Here is an 8,470-nt window from a genome sequence, read left to right as displayed (position 1 = left end):
AAAACCCAATTTCCATATTAATGTAAAGTGTCACCAACCGAAATTAACAAATAACACTTAACACAACTCTTATATTTTCAAATGCTCAAGAGAACCTTTCATCTTAGCATACTCTTTGAAAGGATTTTCATATATAAAAAATGCATAAACAATGTTAAAAAATGAAGTTTTTGACAAAACTGCACTGTCGTATTCGAATACAGCATTTTCGTAGCTGAATACAAGTGCTAAGCCAATAGCAAGAACTGCACATTTGTATTCGACTAAAAGATGATGTAGCCGAATACAAGTCAAATCGATGGCAAAAATCACTCAGTTGTATTCGAATACGAGGTTTCGTGTCCGAATATGAAGTTAAAATTTTGAATAAAAACTTAACGTTACCATACACACTACATGCAGCCAAATATAACTGCTAATTAAATTTTGCAGGTTTTTCAATTTTAAAAAGGCTATGAATCATTTAACACTTACGATACAAAGTCCATCAATAACACTTCAAACATTCATAATATCAATTATGAACACATAATTCACACCAAATTAATCTCCAAAAATTCACACCTCAATCACACATCAAACATTCATAACATCAGTTATGAACACACAATTACATCGAAACTTAATCAACACAAATTCACACCTCAAAGAAATTATGGCACAATAACAAACAACAACCGAGTATGTATTTAAATCATCATAGTATAACAAACATGACTCGCGTGCCAAGCACCCTAATGCAATGCGTATATGTCAATGTGCAAGATTCCGGAATTTCCAACAAAAACCATCCTCGAAGGGGCGTAAATCATAATTGTACCGCCTATCATAGGCCTTAGTACTAATTACTGAAGTGTAGTCTCTCACAGACTAACACGATTTACTAGAGTGTAGCCTATCACAAGCCTTACACATCAGTTAAATTCTTGTAAGGATAATATGGACCAACTATCACATGGAACCATCCCGTGGCCTGTCATGATCACCACTTAACTTTGTGGCCCATCACGGTCGCCGCTTAACATCGTGGCCCATCGTAGTCACCACTGACATTGTGTCCCATCACGGTCACCGCAAGCTATGAAATGCATGAGCATACTTTGACTCTTTTCACCACAATCGTTAAGTAAAATTAGCTATAAAAAGATTCTCCGTTTTTAATACTCATTTAACACTAGCAATTTTTCAAACTTATCATAGAGTATACTCAAAATAGGTTTTCCTCAATATAATTCATAACACACATATTATCAGTTATGAATACATAATCACATCAAAACTTAATCACCATAACAACATTAATGAATTAGAATTCTCCACACCGCTAACTTGGTGCCAATGGTCTCGATTCCTTTTCGAGACTCAAGGAGCTAACTACATAAACATAAATATTTATAACAATTTGTTCACAACTAAAATTTATCCAACCACAACAAAATTCCCAAAATTACATCTTTTTCACACACCAAACTTTTAAAACCAAATAATCTACATTATTTAATAAAAACTAAATAAAACAAATATTGTCCAAATCACACATACACACACTCGACTATTAAAGCACCGAGATTTTGAGTTAATAAAATACTCTAAACTTTTTCTTTTTAAACTCAGTCCAAGAGTAATTAAAAGAGTAACATTTTAAACTCTAACAATTTTAATTTCAATTTAACTTTTTGCTCAAACTCTTTAACTTAGTTAAAATTTGAACTTTTTCATAAATTTAACAACTCTAAATTTTTTTGTAAAATTTCAACTTCACTTCAAACTCATTTATTTGAAAATAACTCATTACGTAACTCAACCAAATCAAAAATCAATTTTTTTAAACCATTACTAACAAAATCAACAACAACAACACAAATACAAGGATTTGTTAAGAACTCAAAAGTTTCACTCAAAATATATATATATATATATATATATATTCACGTTGAAATTAATTATCACGCAATCACACATATAGAGTCCCTATATGCAAACTAAAAATTTGGAATGAGCATTTACCTTCGTTATCACTTCCTTAACCGTTTTCGCTACCGCGATCAAATACGGCGAAAACTCTCGCTCGTGTCGACGCCTCAAAAGTTAGCTCACAAGCACCGTAGTGTAGAGAGGATCAACTTTTCCTCCTAACACTTCTGGAATGGAAGCTTAGATCTAGGAGATAAATGAAAGTTTGTGTTTTATGTTTTTTTTTTTTGAAACACTAACACTTGGTTTCCTTTTTTCCTTGAAACAAAAGAAATAAAAGAAGGAAGGATGACGAGGGCTGCACGGAAAATGTTTTTCTGTTTCCTTCTTGGTTTCTCACGTGTGTGTTTGTGTGTCTATATATGCATCACCTCACTCACATCACCTCACTCAATTTAAAACCAATCCAACAAATATCTAAAAACTCTTACACACATCACCTCACTCACATCTCAAAATAGTTTAATAAAAATATCTACTCTCGTCGCAACTCATTTTGACATATGCATTTTTCAGCAACAAGTGACTTTTTAAAAATCTGTCTGATATTAAATTCTTCGTAACATAAATAAATTATTCTGTGACAAATAATTTTAATTGGGTCTCAAAATATATATATTAAAATATATATAAATATTAAACATATTATTAACTCTAATAAAGTATGTTTTTGATATTTAATTCACATAATAAAATTCAATTGGGCTAAATGCCTAAGCAGTTTAACATAAAATACCCTAAAACTACATAAATTAGAATTTAAAAATTAAGGGTCTTACATTACTATCCTTCAAAAAGAAGTTTTGTCCTCGAAACTTAAAGTAAGAGTAGTAACCACACTAAGTTTGCACTCAAACTCATCATACACGATAGAACTTGTTTCGTCATGCTTATGCGAAGAAAGTGCCGTCTATCCCTTTTCATAGGGTGCTTAATAACTTTACGCACTATCATAGCCGGTAAGACTCGCCCGTGTCATTCAACATGATTTTGTCTACTATCAACAAGAGATTGGGGATGATCGGTTCCTCAATTTGTCAATAGGTAGCCAACGACCATGATGATGGCTTGGACCATCTTAACCTAACTATAATAATTCCCTACGACTTACACTTAAGGCTATCCTGAGGCACAAGCGGTCTAACAATCTCCTCATGGTCCACTAAGATTCCCTTATTTTCCTATTACTTTGATCCTATCGACGAACTACAATCGCCCAAAACTATGTCACATAGCCTCATATACGTCCACTTGGTATGAAACATCCATTAGGTACCAATCCAAAACACTAAGTATGACATCAACACACTGAGCACAAAATAATCATTACTACCGAGAATTCCCTAATATCTCCATTGCCCACAAATTCTCGATTTTCTTTAGTCGCACAAGTACACCAAACCACAGTGTTCTTATCAGAATGTTGATCTAATTATAACTTTAATAATTACATTGCAACATCCGGTTGGTGATCAAAGGTGATCAAAGTTTCCTCAAGTATTTTCAACAACATGCCAGAACTATACCACCTACTACACACAAACTTCCTTCAGATTTAGTGCTTCATTTCAAGAGTCACGTCTCCAACAAAAATCCAACTTGAATTTCATTCACTGATTAAGACCTACATTTGTCTCATGCCTAACACCTCAAATTCATGCTTCAGTAGTCAATTTCCTACATACTTCGCAATTCTGGATAAACCCGAAAATAATTTTCCTACATCTACTGCCAACATTCGTTCTGATACTTCTAAAATTTGCCGCGTCCTATATTTGCAGATTGATGATTATCTTTTCGTTATGACAGGTCAAACACATTGTATTCACTCCATCACCTTTCCATATATACAAACCTTAAATTTCTACCTCGAACCTTGATACATCTTCATTATTTCGAAATCATTACTTAGCCTACTCTTGTATGTCTTTTTCCAAAAAATGTTCTCTTCTTTGACAGCCACAATTGGTACACACCATTGTGCGTCATATACCAAAATATCATCCAACTTAACTTGATTTTCTTTTGTCTTTCCTCTTACTATTAAACTTTTCTTCTTTCGAATAAGCTTTTTACCTGGTCATTAAGAATTCCTTCAACAATTCAAACAAAATCTTAATTCCTCCTAATTTTCACACTTCCTATGAAAAATTCTACATCTAATATATATCTGAAAACACTTTTCACCTCTACTGTCATTCAATCGTCCATGTGTTTCTCCAACAGCTTTTCATAGCACGTTTTCAAAAATTTGGTTCACTCGCTGGATTCTTATTTGTTGCCAACCTTCACCGAGGTACAAACTGAAAGAGTCCCAACAATCGAACGTTCTAAAGAACTACTCCTCAAATGTTCCCAATAAACATCTCCTAAGAAATAATTATCTGTAAACCTCATCCTCATAACTTTGCAGTAAATTATCTCCAAGACCCACATACCTTTTATCGTCCATCTAGTCACTGAAACAATTGTTTCAAATATTAACGCTTGACTTCCCAAGACCAACAACTAAACCATAAATCATCTGTTACATTTCTTATTTTTTCACTCTCTATCATTGAATAAAATTATGAAATCTGATCCTTAAAATCTCTAGATACTCATCGCACCGTCTAAATTCGTCCATTTCATCTTAAGATACAATACAAGGTCTTATTCATTATTGACTCTAATTGTCTTAGTAATCTCACTAATGAAAACTCTTCTAATCATAAGACAACATTTTTAGTGAATCTTCAAACACTTCCATCCATAACATGAATTATTTATCACTTGTCTACCTCAACTCTCTCGATTATGCAAGTTTAAGGTGTCACTTGGTCGTCCACCCAACCTTGTGGATTTGAAATTGTCAACTTAAAGATCAACCATCTTAGGGTCCCAAATCAAATCTCGAACAATCCCTCTGACCTATCAAAATATTAACATTCTCCTAGTAATTACCATCCTTTAATAGACTCTCAAAGCTTACATTGCTACAATTTCAAAGTGTTCTCATACTCTGTGTAACACCCTAAATTTTATGATAAACTATTTTATTAATTAAATAGGATTTTAAATAATTAATTTGATGTTAAAATTATTATAAAATATATGTTAATAAACTTTGTGATTAATTTTTCGTTATATAGGTGATTTATATGATGTGCTAGTTTTATAAGTATTAGATTACATGAGCGATATAAAAATAAATATTATATTTTACTCTTTGATCTATTTTTTAAAAATAATAGTATTTTAGTGTAATATATATATTTATTAAAAAAAATATTTTATATGATTTTACGTGTATATACGTGTACCCAATTAATGTAATACTTTTATGTGCGCTTGACTGATATTAAGTATGCACGTAGTTATATTTGTATTATTTATAATTGTTTTCTATTTTTAGCTTTTTTTTTATAAATAATTATCTTGAGATAATAGTGATATTGTGTTTGATTTCCATTATTTTTATATACTTATTATGACATTGTGATTTTATATATATTTATTAAGATTTAGTAATTAATATAAAGTGTTGATGTTATATTTATTTATTTTATAATTTCGACTATTCTCTAATGATGGTAATATTTTAATTTGAGTATTTGGAAAAATAAGTATTATTATAGGGATTATTTTGAATATGAGAGTTTTGGTTATTAATGTATTTTAAAAGATTAATTATTTTTATTTATAAATTATTAGTTTTGAAATATTAATAATGATTTATTAATGAAATTGTGTTTTAAAAAAAATAAAATAAAACTAGTAAAACCTAAAAGGAGACCAATGGGTTTGACCCATTTGTGAACCCTAATTGTTAATAAAATAAAACAAACAAAAAAGGAAGGGAGTTGGACGGCGGTCGTAAAACTAAAGAGAACCACAACAACAATCTATACTATAGTTTGTCACTGATGATCGATAATTGTTCTAGAAAAGTTTCTTCGTTCTTGTCCAAATTTCAGTATGTCGTTTTATTCATTTAGGTAGTCAAATAAACATACTTCCTCAGATTTTTTAACCATCCAAATTTCTCTCTAAAATACCCGACTTCTCCGTTTATAAAATTCCTTAGTTTGAACCGTTCTCCTTCACCGTAAGTCCGATTTGAGTGAAACCAACGCCAAAACGACCGTGTGAAAAATTTCTATTTTATCCAATGATTTGTTTTCTGATTTATGGTAAGTTTCCTTGATAGAATTTCAAATTTAGTTTTTAGAGTATCTTTTCATAAACTATTTTTAACGTTTACCCATAAACTGTTGAGTTAGAACGATTGATGGACAAAGAGTCAATGAACAAAAGTTGTTTGCTCGTGGAATCGTATTCGTGTGTGAAAGCGTCGAAATAAGGTAAGGGGTGAGAGAGCGTTTGAATTCATGAGTATAATATATTGTGAGATGAACGGGAAAACCGTATTTCCCAACGATTCATCCGGGGCTCGCTACGTACGGCAGTAGCCCTTTGAGTGATAAATTAATTAATCTGCAAACAAGAAAATTGTGAGATTAAAATGTGAAATAGAAATATTTATAAGGTGTTGATTGATTTAATTCGTTAAATGTGTGATATTTTATATTATTGTGTATTTAACATTATTGTGATATTTGATATTACTGTAATATTTAAAATTATTGTGATATTTGATGTTATTGTGATATTTGATATCATTGTGATATTTGATTTCAAAAAATTTAGTATATATTATTATAAATGTTATTTTGGGATTTAGGGTGTCACATTAGTGGTATCAGAGCAGGTCTGTCCAATCAAGGCCGAGTGGGTCGAATGTCAATCGTGTCAATTGTGTTTTCTTATGTAAAATTATTTTCACTATGATGGTTTTCCCGTTATGTAATTGTGTTAGGGGTTATATGCTTTTGTATTATTATGCATATTTTCGAGATTACTAATTAACTGTTATTAATTGCTTACTCTGATTGTGTTATGGATCCTAAATTTCTACTTAAGTGAGTAAATAAACCATAAAATTACTTGTTAAGATTTGAGTTAATTTTAATTGTTGACAAGATTATGTTAGTTACTTGTTGCTTATTGCTTTCCTACCTAACTATGACGTTTGCACTCTTGTTTTATATGAATAGATGGAAATAATAATTTTGATTGACCAGCTGTATATTTCACCCTTAATCAATTTAAAATATTTAGTTTTGATATGTATCTGTTTAAAGTGTTTGATCTAATAACTAATTGATTGAAACATTGATTTCCATATGAATTATATGTTTAAAAATTTAAGTATTGACTTTTACTAGGTACAAATTATTATTATTTTGTTGAAACTCAATTTAGAGAAAAAAAGATGTTTCGTTATAAACTTTGAGTTAGATAGGAAATATGTCTCTTACGTTTAAAGTTTTAATTTTGACCAAAAAAAAATTCTTATTTTTATCTTATGTTGTCTTGTGTAAGAAAAAAATCGATTTTAAATCGTGAATGCTTACTTTAAATCACTTGAAAGTGTTGATGGTTGTATCTAGATGAGTAGAGTTTTGATATTGGTTTTGAAAACAATTTAGAATGTTCATCATAATTTAGATAGTATGATATTCATATTATAAGCAATAGTAATTCTTGAATATTAGAGGTTGGTAGAACTTAGAATTTTTAAAAAATGACATTTTGAAGGAGTTAAAGTTTACTTATTTTATATGATGAAAATAACTTTTGTTTGAGTTACTCTTGATTATTTTAAAGAAATTAAACTGAGTTGAATTTTTGTTGATTTATAAAATAACAATAATTTTATGCTACTGATTTTATTTAATGTTTAAAACAGTTTAAAATTTACAGCATGTTTTACTCTGTCTTGTCTTTTAGAAAATTGAAAAGAGTTGTTGTTATGTTTGTTTAGGTGGCTGGTGTAAATATTGAATCGTGAAGTTGTTGGGATATTTATTTGAAATGATTTTTTTTTTATGATATTATGAACTCATTAGAGTTTGACTCGATGTTAGAGTTTTAGAGTTTAAGAACTCTTCTATGATTTAAAATAGTACTAATGATAAAATGTATACTAATTGAGAAAGAGAAGTAAAAAGAAGGGGAAAAAAAACAGAGTTTTTAAAAATATTCTCAATAGTGAAATTCTTTTTGAAAAGTTATCTAAATTTTGGATTCTATAATTGATGTATTTTACAAGTAGAATTCTTTTTTATGAATTAACCTAACAAAATGGTATGCATTAGATTGGTATGTGTAGAGTGCATCATGTAGATTGATATGTGTAGAGTGCTTCATGTAGATTGGTATGCGTATAGAAACTAAATTTATTTTATCAATTTTTATTTGAGACTCAATTTTTAAGATTAGAAACCAATCTTGTGGCTTCATAGAATCTGAGGGATGTATCTATAAGCATGTTAAGTAGTTAGTGTGAGAGGAGGCTATTATTTTGTAGATTTATGAATTAGTGTAATTCATTATCATTATCATATGTCTTATGTTTTGTGTCATGTGCACTACTTTAATGTATATAGATATA

Source organism: Cicer arietinum, chromosome 5, assembly GCF_000331145.2.
Source record: "Cicer arietinum cultivar CDC Frontier isolate Library 1 chromosome 5, Cicar.CDCFrontier_v2.0, whole genome shotgun sequence".
Classification (NCBI taxonomy): Eukaryota; Viridiplantae; Streptophyta; class Magnoliopsida; order Fabales; family Fabaceae; genus Cicer; species Cicer arietinum.
The sequence above is the reverse complement of the archived record's forward strand: the minus strand, read 5'-3'. Positions refer to the sequence as shown.